Raw genomic sequence first — 26,465 nt, 5'->3', positions numbered from 1 at the left:
ATCTAATGATACCTTATTCACCCCCAACAAAATGGAGTTACAGAGACAAAGAATCGAACTATTCTTAATATGGCTAGATGTATGTTAAAAGCTAAAAATATGCCCAAGAAATTTTGGGCAAAAACTGTATCTTGTGCGGTTTATTTGAACAACAGTTCTCCAACAAAGAATGTTAGAGATAAAACCCCTCAAGAAGCATGGAGTGGAAGAAATCCAAATGTCAAGCACTTGAGAATCTTTGGGAGCATAGCCTATGCTCATGTTCCACATCAAGGGAGAGCGAAGCTTGACGATCGAAGTGTCAAGCATGTATTTGTTGGCTATGATACGAGTCCAAAAGGCTACAAGCTATACAACCCAAGTAGCGGCAAGATGGTGGTAAGTGGTGATGTTAGATTTGATGAAGAATTGGCATGGGATTGGGAAGCTCAGGAAGAAACTTCATATGATTTTCTTCCATACTTTGATAATGAAGAAGAACCAGAGACCGTAGAACCGGTGCAGGATACAACTCCACCTCCTTCTCCAATAAATGTTGCATCTCCCTCTTCTCAAGAAAGTTCAAGGACAATCAACTTGCCTTTCACACCCATATTTTCTACTTCGATATAGAAGAAACGTTTTGAAAAGGAAGTGGTGAGAAAAGGTTGAGAGGTTGTAGTCTTTATACAGATTATATTCTTAGTTATTATTATTATTATTATTATTATTATTATTATTATTATTAAATATATTATTTTCAAGTTTAGGGCTGTTCAAAATCGAACCCAAACGATGGCTTATTAGTATCAGATTATCGGGGTAATGGATGGTGAACGGATTAAGATTTTATAATTAACGGCATAATGGTTTGGGGCGGATTACTCAATTTTCTTATCGGCACTACAAGAAAAATGGATTTTAGCGAAGGGAAAAGTGGTCCTTAAAAGTTAATTTATGGTCCCTAAACGTCCATTGCGACCAATAATATCTTGTCGCCACCCGTCGCTATAGCCTCCGACGTTAAAATTCAATTACGACGGGATTTGGATCTTGTCGTAAAATCTCATTAGAGACCAGTTGAAATCATGGTACGTAAAATACTTTTAGGGACCATATTTCTAGTCCCAAAATATAATATATTAGACATGTTAATCTGGTTGTTAAATATTTAGCGACCAGTTATTCTGGTCCCTAAAATAATTTTAGGAATCACATTAATTTTACTAATTTCATTCTTGTGCATGTCAAATACAATTTGTAAAAAGAAAACCTGATAACAAAAACATAATATAGAGATAAATTTTGCTTTACAAAAATTTATTAACATTCCATTAATGGCGTTATTTACAGGTATACTTTAATTAAGCAATCATAATATTGTTGACAGAACTCACAGAAAAAACGTAGCTAACATCCCTAGACATTATACAAAGTTTATCCAATATTCCTAGCAAAATGATAGTCAACTTTTATGCCCACCAAATAAGCTTTTTTACATGTAAACTTCAATCTCCAAAACCTGTAACAAGTATAAAAATTTCTCTTCAGAAAAACCAATAAAGATCAACAAGATAATTGGTTAAAGAATATTTTATAATTTTACCCTAACAATGATTTAACTATTTGCCCAAATTCATCAAGTGTGATCATATACGGTTCAAAAGTTAAACAACAACGTGAAAGGGACTGCATGAACTCAAACAAAAAAAATGAATTAGAACTTTGGGAAATATGTTCAAGGATAATTTTATCTACTACTCGAGTTAAAATATTAAATACAATTATGAAATAACTTTTTGGCTAAAGGTAAAACTCACAAGTACTCTCTACAAAAGCACAATCATCTTTCAATCTAAAGTAGTATAAGCTTTGCCCTTGTGCAGGTTTTAATGTGCAAACACAGGTCATTGCATCATTTACTTTAAAATAAAATGCCGAGACTTGAAAATCTCGACTTTTCTGTTCTTTTGGCTGAAGAATGTACAGTAACCAATCTTGACTTCAATTGGGTGTTTCAAGATTTTGCAAATACAACTTAGCTACACACTTATATAGCAGATATATCATTTTGCTGGTATGCCTCTCTGTATTGTTAGCACATAGTAGCATTGCTATTTGTTTCTTTTAACTAATTAAAGTCTAGACATTTTAAATGCCAAAGAGTAGCTTGACTTCTAAGCCTTGCATTATTTGCAGCTGATATCAATTTTATAACAAAAAATCCAGAACACTGATAGTTTTACACTTAAGAAATGATAATACTGTAACGACTCGGCCGGTCGTTTTAAGTATTACAGCCTCGTTCCCCCCATTTACTGCTCAATTTATGCTTTACAGCTATTGTATGACTTGCCGGGGTAATTGGTTCGGGTCCGGAATGATTTTGGAGTGAAATGAGACACTTAGTCTCACAATGAAAAGCTTAAATTTGAAAAGCCGTCCGGAAGTCGACTTACGTGTAAACGATCTCGGATTTGAATTTTTATGATTCCAATAGCTCCGTATGATGATTTTGGACTTAGGAGCGTGTCCGAAAAGTTATTTGGAGGTCTGTAGTGGAATTAGGCTTGAAATGACGAAAGTTGAATTTTTGGGAAGTTTGATCGGGGGGTTGACTTTTTTATTTCGAGGTCGGAATCCGATAGAGATTAACCGACTCAAAGGGGAAATAGAAAGAAAATTTTTCCAGAGATCTTATGGGAATATCGAACGACTTCGAAGTCTAGCATCGATGAAACATTGTTCTCTCTAGTCTAGGGCACAGAAGCTTTGATTGCGGTATAGGTAAGAGAAACGAGCCTAAGGTTCCAATACGCTACAGACACTTCAAATGACGAGGCCATGGCCACGAGCTTAGACTTAGCGGGCGAAAAGTGAGAAGCCGCCCTAGTCCGGTTAGCGGCCCAAAAATAACACATGGGGAGATATTACAACCGAAGGGAAAACCTTCAACACTTCCAAGTCAGAGACTTGGTACTGAGGAGAGTTACACTACATACCAGGAACCCGAATGATGGGAAACTGGACCCGAACTGTGAAGGACCGTACAGAGTCACCGATATAACCGGGAAAGGATCGTATTAACTCGAATCCGGAAATGGAAAACAACTACCCAGCAATTGGAATATGGCAAATTTAAAGTGATACTACAGCTAAGGTATGAATGCAGTCTTCTTTTTCTTTATTACGCTTTGAACTAACCCATGCGGGTACTTAGTCAAAGTCAAATCTAAGGATTAGGTCTGAAAGCACGTGTTGTACTCTTTTTTCCTTGGGCCATTTTTTTCCCGAAGTGGGTTTTACGATAAGGTTTTTAACCCTAGTTTTGAAGAACAGCTGGAGGTCGGGGACTGCGAACCATCCGTATCAGATCAATAGTATTCGAGCCCTTAAAAGTTCAATCTCTAATACTAGGGGGCCATCACACCCTAAGTCAAGGTGCTGAGTTCGAGAATATACAAGGCATTTAAATTCGATATTGAAAGCCAAGGCTTGAATATTAGGACTAAGTGTAAGGGTAAAACGGTCGAACGAACCGTACCCACATAGCTCATTCTCGCCATGACAGATAAATTTTGTACCATCAACTATCTACATAACATTCAAAATAATGAAAGAAATTTGTCTTCTATGTTTCATCGATTCACATTTGCATAAGTAATATTATCGTCAAAAGTTACTTAGAATAAATGTTGGATTCAAAACACTAAACCTATGGGCCTCCCCGAACCGGGGACTGCTACCTGGTGATAAGCCCGAAAAATTCAGCTTACTAAGGGTCTACTAGGCAGGTCCCAAACGCAAAAGGCCACAACCAACTTAAATAGCTCGGAGACGTATGAGTCCGTACTTGAAAAGTAAGGTCCTTACATATTTTTAATAACACAAAAATACTACTTCAGACCAGGTCAAGTTGCTCGGTCTTGAATTACGGACATGAAAGGAGCCATCTTCGGAAAAGAATGATTGTGTCCGATTGAAATGTTAAAATTTTAAGAAAGACTTCGTTTTATATCAGAGTCATTACTTAATCTAGACCTCATCCCAGCTTTAGGGGGACAAACAATTTAAACGACGTCAAATTCTATGCTAAGACATCAATGGCATATTATAAGTCTTAGATACAAGCAAATATAGAAAAGTAAATGACACAATGCATAGCTAAAGAAAAATCCCTTTTATATGCACATGTACCAAAAGATATTTAAAGAGGCACTGTGAAATGGCCCCAAAATTCAAAATACAGAAAATAAAAAATAAACTAAGGCAGTTCCCGCCTAGTCTTCATCGGAGCCCGACTCACTGCCCGAACCATCTGGCTGGTACATCACTTTGTCCTCGGCTTCAAGCATCTTCACCTCTTCGATCTCGGCCGATAAGTCAATTCCCCGGGCATGGACCTCTTTAAGGGTCTCTCTCCAAGACAACCACTTCATATCCTCAGACTTTGTTATTATACGGGCCTCGACTACATCCACATCATTCTTATACTGGACAACATGTCCTGAACTTCTGAGGTCACATTCGAAGATGCCTCCAATCTGGACTTCAAAGCGATATATTCTTGGTCGAGAACATCCCGTTTTATAACGGCCGAGTCAAATTGTGCTCGAAGCTCCTCGTTCAGTCGAGAGCAATTGTAGGCTTTTTCCCTCATCACCCGAAGTTGATCTTTGGTTGATGCCTAATCCTCTTTGGTGGCATCCCGTTCCGAGGCCAAGAGATCCATTTTGCTCCTCAACTCCGCGGCTGAGGCTTTGACCTAGTTCATCTCGGCCCTAAGCTGGTCGATCAAGTCTATCTTCTCTTGGACCTGTGAGGTTGCGGCATTAGCGTTTGTGCTTAACCTCTCATTATTAATCTCAAATACTCTTACCTTTTCAACTAGAAGGGCATGTTCTCGTTTCACACTGGAGGCCTCCTTTTGAGCTCTTTCCAGCTCGGCTTGTAGGACGGAGTGGTCCCTGAGGACCTCATCAATTTTCTCACAAAGCGCTTTGAACATGTCCGTTTGCCAGACCTACTCCTTGAGCTCAAACTCAAGGCAACTCACCTCCATCCGAGACCGGTGGAAGCTCTCATGGTGAATCACCGAGGCCTAGTACATAAAAAATAGGAAAAATCGTTAAAATCCGCTAAGGCAAATGAATTATTTAAATATAGGAGGAAAAAATGATATACCTTGTTTAGCGCCTGCTGCGCCTCATTGAAGAGGCTCGGCGCGTCCACCTCGTTCATCTTCACTTGGTCTTCTTCGGTTATTAAGGAACGAAGGTAGCTGGCCACACCGACCGGCTCAGATAGTATCTTGGTATTCGCTCGTACCATAAACATGGTCGTCTTCTTGCGGTTGGGATCCACACTCGGGGCGGGGAATTGCTTCAAAAGCTTTGGGCTCAAATCCGGCCCATTTGACCCTGGCAACACATCTTTTTTCAGAATCTTCAGGTGGCCAAAACCAGAGTAGTCTTCTAGTGCTCCAACGCTTGATCAGGTCCAAGCCTGCACTACTATTGAGTAGCGAGGATGGTCGATGCAGTTTTACCCAGCTAGGTCGGGATCGAATCCACAGTGAGTTAATTGATTTGGAATTAGGTTTATATCTAAGTCTACATGCGTGTTTTATTCCTAATTGCACTTCCAAACATGAAGGTGTTGATTCTACTTCTATTTCTATTTCTATTGTATGCTAAGATTAAAGTTAAGTACAATATTTTTTATGTTGGTTTACAAGTGTTTAAAAGTACTAGGGTAGCGACTTTCGCCTAGGTGGACATCTAACAGGTAGTAAAAATCTAGGGCAAGCTTGATTAATTTGGGATCGTAATATAGCTATCACACCCAAGTACTCACTCTATTCTATATCTCTCGATAGTTTGAGTGATTGCCCAATTTGGCTTTCTCAAGTCCAACTGGGTATTCATGCAAGTCATGTGATATTAGCTCAAGTCGGGTATTATTATCTCTAGGTTTAACCCTTTAATTGGGGCTATCAATTTCTTGAGTTCACCCCAATTCCTTGTTAGCCTAGTTTTTCCATACTTAATCCCTCTTTCTCAAGAAGAGACCAAATCATAAAGGCATGAATCAGTGTTTGCAACCACTAATTCTATAATTCTAGCAAGAACTAGGCTAAATATCACTAACCCATAAACATTCAAGCCCTAAAATTCAAGACCCATTAAATACCCACACTAGGGTTGAGTCACAACCCTAGCTATGGGTCTAGCTACTCATAATAATAGCAGAAATTCAAAGATAAAGAGAAGATATAATACATAATACTAAATTAAAAGATGAAAATCTAATGTTATAAGGTAAATCTTGTACAAAATTGCCCAAAAAGGAAAACCTAGCCGTCTCACATACTCAGCAAAAACATAACATAACCTAAAATTGACAAAATGATCTATTTATACTAAACTGAAATCTCTGAACAAAAATACCCCTGCGGAAGTTTTGCGGCCACATAATTCTGACTGCGGCCGCACACTTGCTTTCGCACCCACGTAATTCTGATCGCGGTCTGCATTTCTTCACATCTGGACCTGGGTTGAACCTTATTTCGCGGACCGCGCAATTTCCACTGCATCCGCGTGAGAGACTTTCGCGGCCGCATAATTTTGACGCGGACCGCCATTCTCATATTTGCTTGAATTATGCACTCTCTGAACCTTAGTAACCGCAGTTCGCGGAATTCCCATCGCGGCCGTGCTGGTACTTTCGCAGCCGCATCTTCTTGTCGCGGTCCACGTTCATGTTTGTTCCCAAAAAATTATCTCTCTGATTCTTCATATCGCGGACCTCGAAATAATGGCCGCGTCCGTGTTGATACTTTAGCGGCCGCACTTTTTTGTCGCGGTCCGCGTTCCACACCTCTTGGCCCAGATTTGGTTTTTATTTAAGTTTTGACTCCTTTTATGAGTTGATTATGGCTCCTTTGGCTCATTTTGAACAATCCCTGCAAGCAAGCATACTAAGTTAGTTTTCCAGGAATACCCTCACGCATATTTGGCCCAAAACACAAGTAAAAGAGAGCAATTAATAGGCTAAAATCCCTACTTATCAACGCTCATGCCTTAAAATATGGATTAAGGGCTTTATCCGCTACCCGTGATGCCTCGATCGGCATTTCTGTAACGGCCTGAGCCTCACTGAAAAGAGGCTTCATGTGGGATAGCGACTCCTAGACATCAATGATGTTGGCAGCTTCTCTCGACTGGGGTAACTTCTCGAGAGGCAGTAGCCACAGGCTTTTCCTCGGGCTCCTGAACTGAAGAGAGTTCGGCCTTACGGTCTCCTCCCTCCGGTGCTGCCCACTCTTCTGTAGCGACGACCGACTCATGGGCGACAAACTCCATATCATCATCTTTAGGATAGTCCCTGAGCCGATAAAGAGAATCAAGGTCAGGTACCCTGGCCCGAGTACTCTTCCCGGTACTCTTTCGACCCTGACCACAATCCTCTTTTTCTTGGCCTCGGTGGGAGCGCCCGAGGGGTCAGGGGACATTTTCTTCTTCCTTGTGTTCTCCTCCTTCTTCGTATTAGCCTCGACGGTAGGTTGTATCGAGGCAGAGGGTTTTGCAGATGGGGACGAGACCTCGTCCTCGTCCACTGCTCGAAGCTCGGTGGTCATGGGTAAACCTATGGAAGGAAGAAAAGGACTTAGCCAAATGACAATGGAACGAAAAGGAGAAGAAGGATACTCACCATGGGAACGAGCATCCCATTTGCCTTTTGAAAGTATGTGTCACTCGCTCTCGGAGTATGTCAATTATTTATAGATCCCCTCGACCCATTCCTTGGAACGGGGCACTGCCTTGGGGACTTGGGAAATTTAAATGTAATGACAAAAGAACTGCTTTTTACATCTCGCTGTCCATCGCATTTTCTTTGTCTGCTCACGACATTTCCACCTTAGCCATCTTCATCAAGAGTTAATTTGCTCCCTATAATACGATGTCACTTAAATCTTATAACTCCCTCCATTGCATTTTATGGAAGGTATTATTTTTGTAGCTATACTATTGTTTTTCTTTGATTATAGTTTTCTAATTTTTTTTAAATGTTTTGAATCACTAGCTATGTAGTACTGTTCCTGTAATTTATAAATATGTTACTTTAAAAAAAAATGAAGAATCTATACTAAATTCACATAAAAAATCAAGTGTTTTGACCCTCGTACTCTATACCCTGTTACATAAATTGGGACAAAGGAAGTACTCGATAATATCAACATTTTGAAGTGCCCTTCTCCTTCTTCTTTTTTTCCCTTCTCTTGGTGTAAGGTATATATGTATGTAAACTGATTCATCTTTGAGGAAAAGAAATACCTTCCAATTTACTGCTTCCCTTTAAGAACATGAAAAATCTCGCTAATAGATTGCTACTTGTTTTCTAAATAACCCACGGATCTATCTTGTCTGCCACCTTGAAAATATATGACTGTTTCTATCTTTTCTTTAGATATAATAATTAAGCAATCAATGTATAAGACTGTTTTTTTCTTTCCTCTTAATCTAATATAATTAAGTAATCAATGTTTTTTTAACTAGTGCTTTATTTTTGCTTGGAGTAAGTTAAGTAGCTCGATTGGTTCGTCTATATAACGTTTGTTCCTCACCAATTACTGCCATTAATACCATGAACATAATGTTTCATGGACAACGCATCCTTTTCCCTTATAAATCACGTATCTATCTCTTTCTCCACATTAAATAGATAAAAGAATATTTTTTAATATTGTATCTTATTAAGGATCAATATTTTTTATAAACAGAGTTTTCTTCTCGTTTTCCGCTTTTAATAATAGGTAGATTGGTTTTAAAGTTCTACCTCCCACCTAACTCCTCATCCTTATCCTTAATAACATGAAAATTAAACTGCTTGACTAATCTCATGAATAATGCAGCGTGTTCGATATAATTCATATCTCCATCTCTTTTTCTACTTTGAATATATATAATATTGTTATGAAGTTAAGCTAAAAGAACAAAAGAATATAGTGAGAAATAAAAACTTTTAAATAACAATAATACTAAAACTAATTCATACTTTTGTGAGACTTGAGTAAAGAATCTCTTAGTTGAAAGTCTCAAACATGACTATAAAATGAATCCCTTATGGCAAGCTGTAAACTTTATCTTCCACATTTTTAAAGGAAAAATGCCTAAGTTCATCCGTAAAGTATTCAATTTAGAGCAGATTTATCCTCCCCCAAAAGTGCTCTATTCATACCTTGCCGCTACACAAATGGTTCAAATTTACGCTTTTTGGCTAACGCAAGTGAACTAGCCAAAATAAAAATATATTTTTCTATTTTTTTGTTTAATAAAAACATGAGTCGTCATGGATCATGTTTTATACTAGCTTTTCATGCAGCAAACTAGAACATAATATATTTTAATAATTTAAATATTTAATAATATAATAATAATAATAATAATAATAATAATAATAATAATAATAATAATAGTAAAAGCTAGAATATAATCTATATAAAGACTACAGCCTCTCTGCATTTTCTCACTACTTCATTTTCAAAACTTTTCTTCTATACCGTAGAAGAAAATATGTGTGTGAAAGGTAAGTTGATTGCTTCAGTAGAGGTGAAGTGTGGAGGCCACCCTATTCATGATATTTTTCACACCAATACTCATCATATATCCAATATAAGTCCTGGTAAGGTCAACAAATTTGATATTGATCGAAGGTGAATCTGTAAAAGTTGGTTCGGTTGTTAGCTGAAAATATAACGACGGTATGTAATTCGCATTTCTCCTCTCTATACATATATATTATTTACTTGTATCAACTTCCGCATTTAGGTGTATTTAGTATGTAAAGAAGTCTTTCTTCAAAGAAATATTTTTCGTGAAAACATTATTTGATGATTTTTGGGTTATCATAAAATATTTTACCTCAAATTAAAGGGGAAAATCTTGTTGACGAAGTCACTTTTCTTAAAACTATCTTGATGTTTAACTTCATTTTACTTGCTCCATCTAACACATATTAGACATATTATTGATAACACTCAAAAACTTCTTAACACTCTCTTTGCTAATATTATTACTAGCATTCAATATAATATATACGTAAAATATTTTTCACCCACCAATTACCAAGTACTGAAATTATTTATCAAATATTTTTTAAAAATATTTCTCAAGGAAAATTCCTTTCATCGTACCAAACACAACATAATCAAATTTAAGCCTTTTTCCCTACTCATTCAATAATTTTCCACAATGTCAAATGTTCTTTTAAGATTTTTAACGATAGTTCTATTCAGGAAAAAGTATAGCACGTCCAATCTTCCCGGGCTTCAAATAATATTTGGAGAAAATGAAATTGAAAAACAAAGGAAAAACAAAAGAAATGAGAAGAAAATATGTTATTCTGAATGTTTATATCTTTTATATGAGGAATTGAACAGTTGAACATAGAGTAACATCTCTTGTATTTTTGAATTTTATTGATTATAGATGGAAAAGATAATATATGTAAGCAAGTGATTTAGCGGTGTGCTATTCTTTTCTTTTTCAGCCATTTGTTTTTTGGGTTTATCTAGTAGTTATATGGGGACTAAGATTTATAAACGGTTCCTAATGCAGTATTGATTAATAGCCAGTCAAATTGTGTCTTGTACAATTTAGTTGTTAGCTATACTTTAGGCATAAAGGATGAACAAGTAAAAGTTTCGAGGGTAACTCAAGCAGATTTGAAATCAGACAGTAAAAAAGTGAACAAAGGGAAACCAGAGCTTTCATAGGAGGGAAATGTTTAATGCGTGACGTTCTGCATTCGGTACCCACCGAGCATGGTAAATCGGCAGCTTTATAGGAGGGAAATGTTTAATGCGTGACGTTCTGCATTCGGTACCCACCGAGCATGGTAAATCGGCAGCTGACACGAGTCCAAAGTCAGAACGACACGATTGATGGGACGTTTCGCTGACTCGTCAACTCGTTTGTAGCGTACAGAGGAAGGAACCGGAGTCGGTTAGTTACTTCTCGTCATTTCGATAAATCTGCTCTCGAAAAAGTGAGGGGACTATCTGTGTACGGCTAAAATCGGGGATAAATTTACCCCCGATTTCCTAGTAAAGAAACGAGAGGAAAGGACGGTTTGACATGGCCTCGAGTATAGCCGAGGGATTCCACGGATCAGAGCCCGAGGAGGACGAATGTCGAATGGTGCACCCGAGACCAGACACGGCCGAGCATTGGGCTCGAGCAGAGTGAATAGCCGAGACCAAGGAAAAAGGTGGTTAGACGAGATAAGATAGCGGCCAAAATATTCACTCTAAATCGGATATTACAACGCAAATCTTGCCCAATATCAAACGCGTATCAATGTTTACCGGAAAAGTTTTCACCTTATTTAGATTTGTACTAGGATTGAAACTCTCCTACTATATAAAAGGGGAACCTTTTTTTTAGGACCATTGTTGTCACATATATCTAAGCAATGAAAGTTAATTTTTGTTCTCTCGTTGTTGTTTAAAGTGTTATTTAGCTACTTATTTATTGAGCTGCAACCGAGCCCGTTCCGAAGGCTGGATCAGAACTAATTCCCTACATCCAACATAAAGCTAGATTTAATCGTCCATCGCATTTGGTTGATCATTTTGTTTTCCTTGAGTTCAACTATTTACTGTTATTAGATTATTTGTGTTAAATTAAATCACTTATCATTTAAATGACGTATAAATTCAATTATTACTTTGGGATAAACACTTTTAACATTTTTAGTTGATTTCCAACTACTCAGTAAATTAACAGTTGATCTTGTGTGCCTAGAATTAGCAGAATTAGCACACGATATAATGCATATGACCCCACAATATAATGCATATGACCCCACAACAAAATCTTGTATTTTCACGTTTATTACACTGAAAACATCAAAGAAAAAAAAGTTATGTAGCAGACAATATAAACCCTTCTTTGTCATAATAAAATATGTACTAGGAGACAAAATCACCAACGTACAAATCGTTGCGGATTCACTTGTTTGATAAAGATGATCTTCCATTTTGGATCTCTACTTAAATTGTCAGGTTAAATTTACTGTTTATATATAAATTATATACTAATTATTTATATACATATTATACATGTGTTGATTATTTAGTTAAAAGCAGCTAATTAGATTAATTCTTTTTATTTGTTTAACAATAGTATTGAAATTCAATTTTCTTCATTCTTTTATAACAGTAAAATTAATGTTCTTAATTTTGTGAAAACATCAAAGAAAAAAAGGACCTCGTAGTTGTAAACCTCAATCTTAACTATAAAATGAATATACCTTATAAGCTGTAAGTTTATCTACAGCATTTTTTTAATTAGCGTGCGTACGTAAAAATTCAAATCGAGACAAACTTATAACTTAATACAACCTAATTATATACGAAATGAACTCACACTAACCTTCGTCCCCACTAATTAAAAATCGTGGATCATGCTTTATACTAGCTTTCCATATAGCCAAGTAAAATCTATATAGAGGCTACAACTGCTATATCTCCAAGATAATTTCCAATCATTTACAACACCACCCAATCCAAATACATAATAAAGCCGCAAAACTCAATTTTCTAATATAAAATTTTTTGATGAATAACAATTGAGTTTAAGCTCTTAACTAATCTCATTGACTTTGTTTATGCTGTGACCTGTGAAGATCAAAACAAGATTTATGTGCTTCAAATCTTGAAAACGGTATCATCAAAGTCATTGTCATTTACTAATTCTACAAAAGCTTTTGTCAATTATGACTTCAGATCATTGATTTAAATGTCTATTAGAGTCTTGCCAAATACGAGTACATTATTGAAGCGTCTATAATTGCACTGATTTAATATCTACAATTTCAAACAACTTTATTGTCACATTATTGAAGCGTTTAAATAGTTTGGAATAAGAGGTTGGCACAATGGTAATCATCTTAGGTTGTGAGTTCGAGTCACCCCAAAAGCAAGGTGGACAGTTCTTGAAGGGAGGGAGCCGATGATATATCGAAAATAACTTTTCTATTCCAGGGTAAGGGTAAAATTTGCGTATATACTACCCTCCCTAGACCCGACTAGTAGATTTACTGGGTTTGTTGTTTTCTTTAAGAACATGGAAAATCTTACTAATAGATGACTGTTTCTATCTATTAGTAACTCACATCTTTATCTTGTTTAATAATTCACGTCTCTATCTTGTCTGCCACCTTGAAAATATATGATTGTTTCTATATAATAATTAAGCAATCAATGTATAAGACTGTTTTTTTCATTCCTCTTAATCTAATATACTCTCTCTATTCGGTAATTTGACTCAGCACGAAATTTAAAAACAAAAGAAGACTTTTGAAATTTGTTGTTTTAAAAACTTAAGGGGTAAAAATTTTATGGTGCCATGACATTTGTGTGGTTATAAAAGTTTCTTAGTAAGGGTAAAATGGGTAAACAGAGTTTTTAAGAATATCTCTTTCTCCACCTTAAATAGATATAAGAATATTTTTTAATATTGTATCTTATTAAGGATCAATATTTTTTATAAACAGAGTTTTCTTCTCGTTTTCCGCTTTGAGTAAGGTACATGTATTAGGTAGATTGGTTTTAAAGTTCTACCTCCCACCTAACTCCTTGACTTATCTCATGAATAATGCAGCGTGTTCCGATCCATATAATTCATATCTCCATCTCTTTTTCTACCTTGAATATATATAATATTGTTATGAAGTTATGCTAAAAGAACAAAAGAATATAGAGAGAAATAACAACTTTTAAATAACAATAATAGTAAAACTAATTCATACTTTTCTGAGACTTGAGTAAAGAATCTCTTAGTTGAAAGTCTCAAACATGACTATAAAATGAATCCCTTATGGCAAGCTGTAAACTTTATCTTCCACATTTTTAAAGGAAAAATGCCTAAGTTCATCCGTAAAGTATTCAATTTAGAGCAGATTTATCCTCAGACAAAAGGTGGCCTATTCATACCAGGTTCAAATTTACACTTTTTGGCTAACTCAAGTAAAATATCTAAAATAAAAATTTATTTTTCTATTTTTTTGTTTTAAAAAAATCCTACTATATTTAGTTAATCCCTCTTATCTATCCAACACTATTTTTTATCTTCCTCTCTCATTTTTTAACTCATTAGCCGCCCCTTTTTCCCTTACTCTCTTCACTCTTCAATTCTTCTTACACAAATACATTCACACACATATACCACAGCTTCACGTCTTCATGCATGAAGTCCTTTACCAGATTTATAAAAGGAGTGTTTCATCTATTGAAAATATTTTCACTGGAGACGACCGTGATTTTGTTGGTCGCGACCTAAAAATATAACTTCGATGGCCAACGAGATCGTGGTCTCTTTTGACGTTGCTATTAGGGGTGGGCGTTCGGTCGGTTCGGTTCGATTTTAAGAAATTCGGTTCGGTTCGGTTTTAAGAAATTCGATTCGGTTTATTTCGGTTTGAACATTATCATAGTGGGCTTTCTCTATGTAATAATTGGATTGGCGAATTTTTTCGTTTTCTTTCAAAATTTCGATAAATTAGACTGAAACCAATCGAAAATTTGTTGGTTTGCTAATAATTCGGTTTTTCGGTTAACCGAACCAAATAAATTAATAACCGAAAACCGAACCGAAAAACTAAAATTTTAAACTGAAACCAACCGAAAATACCGAATAACCGAAACCGAAATAAAAATATTTTCGGTTCGGACCGAAATTTGCCCACCCCTAGTTGCTACCGATAGAAAAGCAGGAGGGGGATGGGGTAGGTCTACTAGTTGGATTAGGAGTTAATTAAAATTCCAGGTGACATTTAATTCACTTTCGTTAGACGAAAAGGGTAAATTAGAACTATTTGTATAATGGAAGGGGTACGAATATGGTGCTTTTTTAAGGGAAGACAAATCCGCTCTTACTTTTGCGGAAAAATTAGGCCTTTCCCAAATGGTTAAAATTTTATGGTAAGGAAAACATTAACCTAGCAAGACCTAATTATACACGTAATGAGCTGACATTAATCTTCCATCTCCACTAATAAAAAGCATGAGTTGTCATGGATCATGTTTTATACTAGCTTTTCATGCAGCTAACTAGAATATGGGTGTTTATCGGGTGTTTGGGCGGATAATTATGCTTAACGGTTCGACTTATCAGTTATCAGATTATAAATGTAGTAATCCGCTAGTCATCCAATAAGACAACTGGCGGATTGGTATCAGATTAACGATTATCGGGCGGTTATCGGACGGTTTATCGACTAAACCAAATAAAAGGTTTTTTGAAGAATCATTCAATCAATACCAAACGGTTTCAAATCAATACCAAATTTTTAATATTATCTAAGATCTAACAGTATTTTGAATTGAAAAGTCTTCTTCCAAGTTCCAATTTAGTTTATATTCAAGACTATTCATACACATATGAATCAATCAAACTTTTAGTAACATTCGTTCTTCACAAGAAATCCATATTGAAAAACCAAAAAACCAGAAAATCAGACTTTAATTTGTTAGATGCATGCAAAAAAAAGGACATAAAACCACACAATTCAGCTATTACGGATAAAATTATCGGACAACAAATTACTTTCAACAGTACTTTATATACATAGAGGGGTAAAAGTATAAATATAAAAATTCTTAACGGATTAACGGTTTACCCGCAGGATGCTTGTAATTGATGCGACTAGTAAAGATGGCAGAGCCTTGATTACTATGGAGTTTTGACTGATATACTTGAATTGCAAATCGTCCTGGTAGAAGAGTAATTTTGTTTCAATGTAGTTGGTTTGATGTGAATAATGAAACAACGGGAGTTAAATAAGATGAATATGAATTTGAAAGAAAATCCTACACAAAATACGCGAAAAAGAATGGACGAGGTAAAACATCTTTTATGTATTAGTATATTAACGTGTATCTCATGATTTACATGATTTTTTTGCTAATACATTATTTTCATCATGTCTTTCTTATTTTGTTTTCTTTTGACTCTTTGTAGTTTAATGTGAAACAATCAAAGACAGAAAGTAATTAAGATCGGATCCACTACGAATGCTACGAAATATGGCTTCCTTCTGCCAGGTGTCAAAGTATTTGTCACATCCCAAAATCCAATTAGTCATGATGACACCTAACTTAACCCACTAGGTAAACCAATTAACCACTAGCCAATTCCAATGTAATTTAACAATACAATTAATTAAGAGAAATATATGAAACTGATACATTTCCCCTAGAATTGGTAGTACAAATCATGAGCTTCTAAGAATAGAGTATACAAAGCTGGTATGAAGTAAATACATTATCTGTTTGAAAAGTACATAAACAGAGTTTAATGAATCTAAGGCTACCATGAACAAAAGGCAACAACAACCGGAACGCAGGTACATCTTCAGATTTAACTCCCAACGAACACAGCAACATCAGCATCCAACATCTGCACGCAAGGTGCAAAAGTATAGTGTGAGTACAACCGACTCCATGTACTCAATACGTAACAAACCTAACCTTAGGTTGAAAGTAGAGACGAGCTTATACCAAGGTCGGGTCCCAACTTCAATAACCAACAATAGTTCATAACAACATAAAGCAAGTAATACAAGAAGCAACTCAAAGATAAAATGCTCAGCTAAATCATGATTTCTAAAAATAGTTCTGCCTTTCAAGTACATCAGTAGAAACCCAAATCATTTACCGAAGTTGCCAAAAATATGAGTAAGTTTGAAAGCAGTAATTTTTTCAAAAATCCTTTCAATGATAGTTAAGATATCTCATTTTCTTTCCAGATAACGAGTGTAAAATAAATGCATCACTATGCTTATATGTCAACACCTGTGAGAAATCATGACGTGATACCGTACAACATGAGGAAAATACATCTCTATACATATATGTCATGTGTGCATATCAATGCAATACTGTATGTGATGCACCATGCTGACAACCTCATATGCTCACACTCTCGAATACTCAACCACTCTGTATTGTATATGGCCCATACGGCCCAGGGTAGAGCCATTCCAGAACATATACATCACTGACTATAAGTTACCTAGTACCGAGGAAGGCCAATCCAGCTCTGTGGAGAAGATCTATCTCCAGGTTCACACTCTCAAATACTCAACCACTCGGTACTGTATATGGCCCATACGGACCAGGGAAGATCCACCCCAGAACATATACATCACTGACTATAAGTCACCCAGTACCGAGGAAGGCCAATCCACCCCTGTGGAGAAGATCCATCTCCATATAATATCAACCGCGCTCACTCAGTCATCAATCTCTCAAGTCTCTCTCTCATGGGCTCACAATGTCATGAAAATAGCTCGAAAATGATGATATGATGTATCAATAAATAACAACAGAGATTGAGATATGATATGCATATGAATGCGTATGACTAAGTATGTAATGCAATGAAAGCAGATAACTTAACAACAGAAATGACCTCGGTGGGTCCCAACAGGATAAACATGTAGTTTAAACATAATTTATAGCATGAATCACATTTTAATAACTCTAGTACGTAGAGATTTTATGATTTCAGACAAGTTCAGATAACTACACAGTACAACAGAAATAACTGTCATAGTTCACACGGTGCACGCCCATAAGCCCGTCACTTAGCATGTGCGTCACCTCAACACCAAATACATAACACGTATAATCAGGGTTCATACACTCAGCTCCAAGATTAGAAGAGTTACTTACCTTGAACAAGACGAATTTAATGTCGAGCAAGCTAATTAATGCTCCAGAACTTCTGGAATATAGTTTTGTTTGTCGATTTCGCTTTACATTTTCCACTTGGGTGGTAGAGCGTTGATAAAATCTTTTTGATTTTGTGATCCTCACAAAACTTATTAATATTGTCGCCTATAAGCTGCCTCCCATTGCCACACGTGATCTTGGCTGGTATCCTCAATTGGCATGTTATTTGATCCCAGATGAAGTCAATGACCTCCATTTCCCTAACTTTATCGAACACATATGCTTCGACCCACTTGGAGAAATAATCGGTCATACCTAAGATGTACTGTGCTTTGCCGGGTGCCCCTTGCATGGACTAACAATGTCCATTCCCTATTTCATGAAAGACTAGGGGGAAAGGACCGGGTGAAGCATCTCCCCTAGTTGGTAGATCATTGGGGCGTGCCTCTGACATTCGTTACACTTTTGAACAAAGTCTTTCGCATATTTTTCCATCTCGTTCCAGTAATAACCTGCTCTGATATATTTCCGAACCAAGGATTCTATTCTCGGTTGGTTATCACAAGTACCCTCGTGAACTTCCATCATCATGTAGTCGGTTTCCCCCGGAACCAAGCACCTTGCTAATGATTTTTGATATAGTTTTCCACCAACCAAGCTAAACCTGGAAGCCTTAGTACATAGGGCCCTCGATTCTTTGGGATCCGATGGCAGTTTCCCTTTATGAAGTTAGTCTATAAATTTGTTTCTCCAATCCCAAGTTAATCATGTTTAGTTAACCTCGGCGTGGCCTTCCTCTATCACAGAGTTCAACAATTGCATCACTGCTCCGGAATTGAATTCATCGAAATCGACTGACGACCCAAGTTTAGCTAATGCATCAACCTCGTTATTTGATATCGGGGTATGCGATGTAGTGTCCATTCCATGAATTGGCGTATCATGACTTGCAGCTTATCCAATTATCTCCACATCCGATTCTTATTTACTTCAAATCTCCCGTTAACTTGGTTAATGACAAGGAGGGAGTTGCACTTGGCTTTGATCACCTAAGCCCCCAGGCGCTAAGCCAATTCCAGACCTGCAATCATAGCCTCATATTCGGCTTCGTTGTTAGTAAATTTTACAGTTCTAATAGATTGCCTTATTGAATTACGCGTAGGCGATTTTAATATGATTCCCAGCCCAGACCTTTTCACGTTAGAAGCATCGTTCGTGAAAAGGGTCCAAACCCCCGAGCTAGTCCCCGAGGCGAGCAGTAATTCTTTCTCGACCTCAGGGATCAAGGCCGGCATAAAGTCGGCCACGAAGTTTGCCAAAATATGAGATTTTATACCAGTTCAGGTTTGTACTCAATATCGTACCCGCCAACCTTTATGACCCATTTGGACAGTTGGCCCAAGAGCTCAGGTTTATGCATAACATTTCTTAGCGGGTATGAGGTCATGACACATATGGGGTGACACTGAAAATACAGATTTAATTTCCTAGACGCGCTTAGTAAGGCGAGTGCTAATTTTTCTAAGTGTAGATACCTTGTTTCGGCATCGCCTAGGGTTCTACTAACATAATAAATAGGAAACTGCATACCTTCTTCTTCCCTTACCAGAACACCACTTACCTGTACCCCGGAGACTCCCAAGCAGAGGTATAGTTGCTCGCTCACCTTCGGGATGTGCAACAAAGGAGGGCTTGACAAGTATCGTTTGAGTTCTTCTAAAGTCTACTGACATTCCGGGGTCCAAGAGAGGTCGTTCTTCTTTCTCAGTAATTAGAAAAATCGATGGCTTTTGTCTGATGACCTAGAAATAAACTGGTCCAATGCGGCTATCCGCCTGGTCAATCTTTGTACCGCCTTGACAGTGTCAACTACTATGATTTCTTCTATGTCTTTTATCTTGTCCGAGTTTATCTCTATTCCCTGGTTGTATACTTTAATACCAAGGAACTTTCCCAAACCGACCTCGAAGGCAATCTTTTTCGGATTCAGCTTCATGTTGTATTTCCTTAGTATGTCGAAGGTTTCCTACAAATTCTTCAAATGGTCCTCTGCTCGCAGGGACATAACTAATATATCATCAATTCGAACATCCGGTTAACTAGGCGTTGATACGTGAAACATACAATTTTTAAACCAAACGGCATTACGTTATAACAATAGGCGCTAAACATAATTATAAAAGAAGTCTTTTATTGGTCACCCGGGTCCATCCATATTTGGTTGTACCCTAAATAGGCATCAAGAAAACTCAGCGTCTTGTGCCCGGCTGTCGCATCCATCATTCGGTCGATGTTAGGCAAAGAAAATGAATCCTTCGGACATGACTTGTTTAGGTCTTTATAATCTACACATATTCTAAGTTTTTTTCTTTTCTTAGGCACGACCACTATGTTAGCTAGCCAATCCGGGTATTTAACTTCCCGAATATAACCTATTTTCAAAAGTTTAGATACCTCGTCTTGGATGAATGCGTGTTTGATCTCGGACTGTAGCCTCCTCTTCTGTTTTACCGGGTGGAATTTTGGATCCAAGCTTAATTTGTGAGTTGTCACCTCCGATCCCTGTCATGTCTAAGTGAGACCAGATAAAACAATCGGTATTAGATTTAAGGAAATCAATAATATTTTATCTGAGATCGGGAGATAACCCCGTGCCGACGTATTCCTTTCTGTTCGGTAGGCACTCGATCAGTATGACCTGCTCCAATTCCTTGATTGTCGATTTGGTGGCGTCAGTTCCTCGAGTGCTATAAAGGATCTCGGGACACTGAAATCATGATCCTCTTCGTTTGCTATGTGTTCCCCTGTTTTGCGGTACCAGTCAGGGTCGGGGACAATGATTTCTTTTTGGTTTCTATCTCTACGTCCAGTCCCCTACCTTTTGATATCGTGACCGCGAGCACCGAGATCACTTCCTCGAGAGCGAACATCTCCTTTGCAGTCGGTTGTTCCCCGTAGACCGTTTTGATTCCTCTTGTGGTGGGAAACTTCAACGCATGATGTAGGGTCGAAGGCACCACTCTCATGTTGTGCACCCATGGCCTCTCGAACAAGGTATTATATCTCATATACCCCTCGATCACATAAAATTTCATTTCCTGGGTGGTCCCAACAGTGTTTACCGGTAGGGTTATTTCACCCTTCGTGGTCTCACACGCTATGTTAAACCCGTTCAATGCTCGTACTGCAAGTACGATTCGGTCAAATAATCCCAATTGTTCTATGACCCTTCATCGGATGATGTTGGCCGAGCTACTTAGATCAATTAACACACGCTTCACTCGAGATTTATTAATAAGTACGGATATTACCAGAGCATCATTGTGAGGTTGAATGATGCCCTCGATATCCTCATCACTGAACGAGATGGAATCCTCTAGGACGTAGTCACGACTGCGATTTCCCTTGTGATAGAAACATTGGTGTGCTTTATCATTAGCGCTTGTGGGACATATACTCCCCCAATGATTATCTTGATCACGTGCTGAGGCTCTTACTGCTCAATTTGTTTGTTGGCGTCCCTTTTTTTGAAATGATTTTTGGCCTGCTCACTTAGTAATTCATGAAGATGGCCATTGTTGAATGGACGAGCCACTTCTTCCCATAGCTGTCCACAATCTTCGGTCCTGTGACCGTGAGTACCATGGTATCTACATACCAAGTTGTGGTCTCTCTGAGCGGGATCGGACTGAAGTGCCCTAGGCCATTTGGTCTCCTTGTTGCATCCAATGGCCAACACTATACTCGCAACATCGATGTTGAAGTTATATTCCAATAGTCTCGGGGCTTCATTGCCCCCAAATGATGTGTCGAAACCGTTATTACTCATTAGACCCTGGTTGCTAGGTCCTTGGTCTCTTCTCCTATCATTCCTGGCTGAGTGGCGAGCAGGTCCGTTTTCCCTCCTCTCCGAGATATATGGCTGATACCGATCTCTGACCGGCCTTGTCTCTTGGTCCATAATCCTTTTAGATTCGTTGTTCGATCTATTGGGGTAAAAAGACCCCGAGGCTCATCTTCAACTCTTATCTTTGATTGATACCTGTTATGAATATCGGCCCAAGTAACCGCCGGGTATTCCACCAAGTTTTACTTCAATTACTGAAAAGCAACGGAACTTAGGGGGTTGATCCTTTGAGTGAACGCCTAAACAGCCCAATCATCTGTGATCCTCGAATTGTAAGTTTCCACCTTCTTGTCATTCGCCTCTATCTTCTTTTCACCAGACTCCACCCATTTTGTTAGCACTTCGAGCATTTTCATAACCTCGAATGTTTTTCCGGGTCCGAACTCATGCGGTTTTGATATAATTTGTTCATGTCTCCAAGCGCCTTCTCTAACCCGAAGGGGAATGTGATGGAGTTAGCTTACGATTGACTTTTGAACGGGCTAGGTTGTAGCTCAATAAACAAGCAACTAGAGAACACTTTAAACAACAACTAGAGAACAAAAATTAACTTTTTTGCTCAGATATACGTGCCAATAGTGATCCTCAAAATAAAAAGTTCCCCCTTTATATAGTAGGGGAGTTTCAATCCTAGTACAATTCTAAATAAGGAAAAAAATCTTTCTTACAGTAAACATTGATACAGAGTTGATATCGAGTGAGATTTGCACCGTAATATCTGGTTGAGGGCAGATATGTTTTTTTCGTTTTCATATTGTCAGCACTGATTTAGCTTACGATGTGTTTGGCAGCCCTCGGCCAAACTATAATCTGGTTTGATCTAGCAGTCTAAATAATCCCGTACCATGATGTATCTGAAATAGTAGTAACTTTTCATACCGGTGGAGTATTCACGGGGGGTAAATCAGAACAGGTGCGAGCCTCTGGGTTCGAGTGGCATTTCACCCCTAATCACAACTCATCCACTGATTCTTCAACATCAATCGGTTCGGACCTCTCCGAGAATGAACTAATGCCTTGTTCAGGTATCTCGATTGAAATCCCCGTAAATGGTATTTTCCGTGGAAATAGTATTCTTGCTTATTTCAATGATCCTCGATATAGAAGAAAGAGTTCAGGCATTATTTAATATGGGACTGTAGAAATGCAGGATGAAATATAATGAATTAGAGCAACTGTCAAAGCAATTTATAAAGCACATGCTGAAACAGATGAAATTAATCGAACTAGCAAAAGAAAATAGAATGGACTAGAAATATGGGGATTTCAATCGAGATACCTGAACATGTCCTAATTATGGATATGATGCTGGAAATAGACCGATTTTATATCACCCTTCAATTCGAATTAGCAAAAGCTGAGCCAATGTTTGAATACCAGGCGCTACGGCGCTGAAGTAACCCATGCCATACTTTTGGGCCGGTTGTGGGCGAGGAGGGATGCCAACACCCGACACCGTGGTTTGTAGCCACATGCTCTAATCCTATAAGCTACAGGCCCCACCCCGTCTCCACTCCGAAATGAAGGGGACTAAATTGGAACAAGAGGTATCCACTGAAGAAGATCTTTATTCTTCTCCTTCACTTTTTTCGGAAGAAAGGTGGGATCCGGACAAAATCGATGGATTTGCCAAAAATCTTTGGAATTAAGTTTTATTTCTCTCAGGGGTGATTTTTTTTTGAAAAACTCTATTTATTCTGGTTTAGAAAGAAGATCTTTTGTCTCATGGTAGCCTGCTCCACAACAGGGATTTTGAGCCAAACTAAACTTCAAAAGCTAGCTCATAAGGTAAGACTGCCCAAGAACATATATGGAAGTACATTGCTCCAAGCCACACCGATATGGAACACCAACATGCTTCCTACATATTTTTTCATATTTCGAAAGTTTGAACTTGAGACGTCTAGTTAAGGGTGGAAAAATCACATCCATCCTATCATAACTCTTGAGGATCTTTCACGAATATTTAAATGGTTTCAAAGAAACATATAATCATATGTTTGATTCAATCACATCTCAGTTTTTGATTAGCCCGCAAATTGAGTCTATGAAAGATTTGAATTGCCTAAAGCACAATATACGAAGCACTCAAATGGCACAGGCACAAAACTTAAATTCTCGTTATCAAATTAATTATATGGAGCTTTATATGAATCAATGTAACCTGAGAATGATGATGAATTTTTCGAACCTGAATGAATACGACAAGAGTACTAATGCATCTTGCGAGTAATGTACATCACTTTGTATAATATTCTTTTCGAAATTTGTTCTTGAAATAGTCTTGTGTCAAGTAAAAGACATTGGACTAATATAATCAATCTGATACCTGCACGATATAATAGATTGTACACCACAAGAAATGGGGTTTTTAGTGGCGACAGCATCAGTCGCCCCTACGGGTGTTCAAAATCGAACCGAAACCGAAAACTGAACCGAAACCGAAACTTAATGGCTTATTGGTATCGGGTTTACGGTTTAACGGACGGGGAACAGATTAAATTTTTTTTATTAACGGCTTATCGGTTTGGGGACGGATTATTCAATTTTCTTAACGGATAATCTGTTAACCCGTTATATATATATATATATATATATATATATATATATATATATATATATATATATATATATATATATATTAAATATCCTTCTTCCACTTCCATATATAACGTATTGGGTCACTATTTGAAGGAGTTCCAGTACTCTATCTCTATTACTAATCTACTAGGAAATATATATATATATATATATATATATATATTAAATATCCTTCTTCCACTTCCATATATAACGTATTGGGTCACTATTTGAAGGAGTTCCAGTACTCTATCTCTATTACTAATCTACTAGGAAATACATTGCGAAAATAATATTGAGCATTTAATGATCTATTCGGAAAGAATATGTTTGAGAAAAGTCATCTAAACATCAAACAAGAATCAAGACAGCAGTATTTATCACAGTCTTTACTTCGTTGGCTTATGCTAAAATTTGGTGTATACATATTTTTTACAGGGATCTACTCACTTATGGATTAAGCTGTTGTTTGAACTTTGAAGCTGCATAAATTCAAGCATTGTTTGGCGTTAGTTGCAAGCCAAATATTTCTGTGTAGTCTGCTCACTTATGAATTAATCATTTTGAAATATGTATTCTAGACTCACTTTAAATATAGACTGGAATTTTATCATTTCAAAATTAATCATTGACTTTTCCTTTGCAGTTGTGGGCGGATAAAAGACATGTATTTTGGACTCATCTATAATGTAGTCTGCTTTAGGATATAATGGACTCATCTATTGTATTCTATAGACTGAAATGTAGTCTGTTGAGCTTAGGAATTTTATTTTGAGTCACAGCGATCAGCAAACAATTAATGCACACGGTATAGATTGAATTAGGCCGGTAAACCGTCCGATAACCGCCCTATAAGAGCTACACCGATACCAATCCATCCGATATCTTATCGGGTGGCTAGCGAATTAATATATTTAAAAGCCGATAACCGATAAGCCAAACCGTTAAGAGTAAATAACCGCCCAATCCGTCCGATAAGCAGCCCTAGTCGCCCCATAGATAGGATTTAGCAAAAGGAATCTTACAAAAATATCCCAAATAAGTCCCAACTTATCAATCTCTGGCCATTACTCATAAACTTACCAAAACTAGTCAAGCACATATAAAAATTAAAATTCAAATAAATAGGATTCTTTCTTTACAAAAATCACACACAAATATGTCATTCCATATTTTTAAGCGTGATTAGCAATATTAGATGCTAGACGGAAAGAAAATTTCATGGATGAGGTAGCAATAAGGTGATGAAATACAAATAAATTATATATATACACAAGATTCCAAAAATCTAAGCAAAAAATGACCTTTTTCAATGGATATGGTTGAAATTCATTGAAAACATATAGATGAGTTAATCTACAAAATTTGAGGAAGATTAGACATGATTTGGTATCAAAATTCGTAGTTAAAATCGAGTCCAAAAAATTCTTCTAATATACATATGATACATATTTGATACAAATGTGATACACAATGTGATACACAATGTGATATACACACTGTGTCAAGTAATGTCAAGTAAAAGGCATTGGACTAAATAAATCATATAATCAATTTGATACCTACACGATATAGTAGATTGTACACCACAACAAATGAGGTTTTTATTTGCGACACCATCAGTCGCCCAATATATAGGATTTAGAAAAGGAATCTTACAAAAATATCCCAAATAAGTTTCTAACTTACCAACCTCTAGCCATTAATCATAAACTTCCCAAAACTAACCAAGCACATATAAAAATTAAAAATTCAAATAAATAAGGTTTTTTCTCTCTAAGAATCACATGCAAAGATCTCCTTTCATATTTTTATGTGTGATTAGAAACATTATATGCAAGACGGAAAGGAAATTTCATGGATGGGGTAACAATAAGGTGATGAAATACAAAAAAAATGATATATATATATATACTATATTCCAAAAAACTAGCAAAAAAAGGACCTTTTTAATGGGTATTATTGAAATTTATTGAAACATGTAGATGAGTCAATCTACAAAATTTAAGGAAGATTAGAGATGATTTGGTATCAAAATTCGTAGTTAAATCGAGTCCAAAAAATTCTTCTACGATATATGTATCAAACATTTATCAAACATGCATCATGCATGTATATCACACACAGGTACACACAGATATACATATGATACACATTTGATACAAATATGGTACATATGTGATACACAAATGATACACATATCATTTTTTTCATGTTTATCTTCTAATTCGAATTTTCAATTCAAATCACCTCAAAACT

The 26,465-nt window shown here is 37.0% G+C and overlaps 2 long non-coding RNA genes across 2 annotated transcripts; one reads left to right on the top strand and one right to left on the bottom strand.

Moving 5' to 3' along the window:
- Nucleotides 1–6,271: 6,271 nt before the first annotated feature.
- Nucleotides 6,272–7,771, bottom strand: LOC107776977 (uncharacterized). The gene is made up of 2 exons (XR_012697451.1): nt 7,045–7,771; nt 6,272–6,943 (listed from the first exon to the last, which is right to left on the bottom strand). It is a non-coding gene; the product is annotated as an uncharacterized LOC107776977 (long non-coding RNA).
- Nucleotides 7,772–9,504: 1,733 nt separating this feature from the next.
- Nucleotides 9,505–11,474, top strand: LOC107831286 (uncharacterized). Its single transcript, XR_001658323.2, has 2 exons — nt 9,505–9,742; nt 10,599–11,474. It is a non-coding gene; the product is annotated as an uncharacterized LOC107831286 (long non-coding RNA).
- The last annotated feature ends 14,991 nt before the right edge of the window (nt 11,475–26,465 follow it).

This window comes from Nicotiana tabacum, chromosome 12, assembly GCF_000715075.1.
Source record: "Nicotiana tabacum cultivar K326 chromosome 12, ASM71507v2, whole genome shotgun sequence".
In the NCBI taxonomy this organism is placed as follows: Eukaryota; Viridiplantae; Streptophyta; class Magnoliopsida; order Solanales; family Solanaceae; genus Nicotiana; species Nicotiana tabacum.
This window is presented reverse-complemented; position numbering and strand designations above follow the sequence as displayed.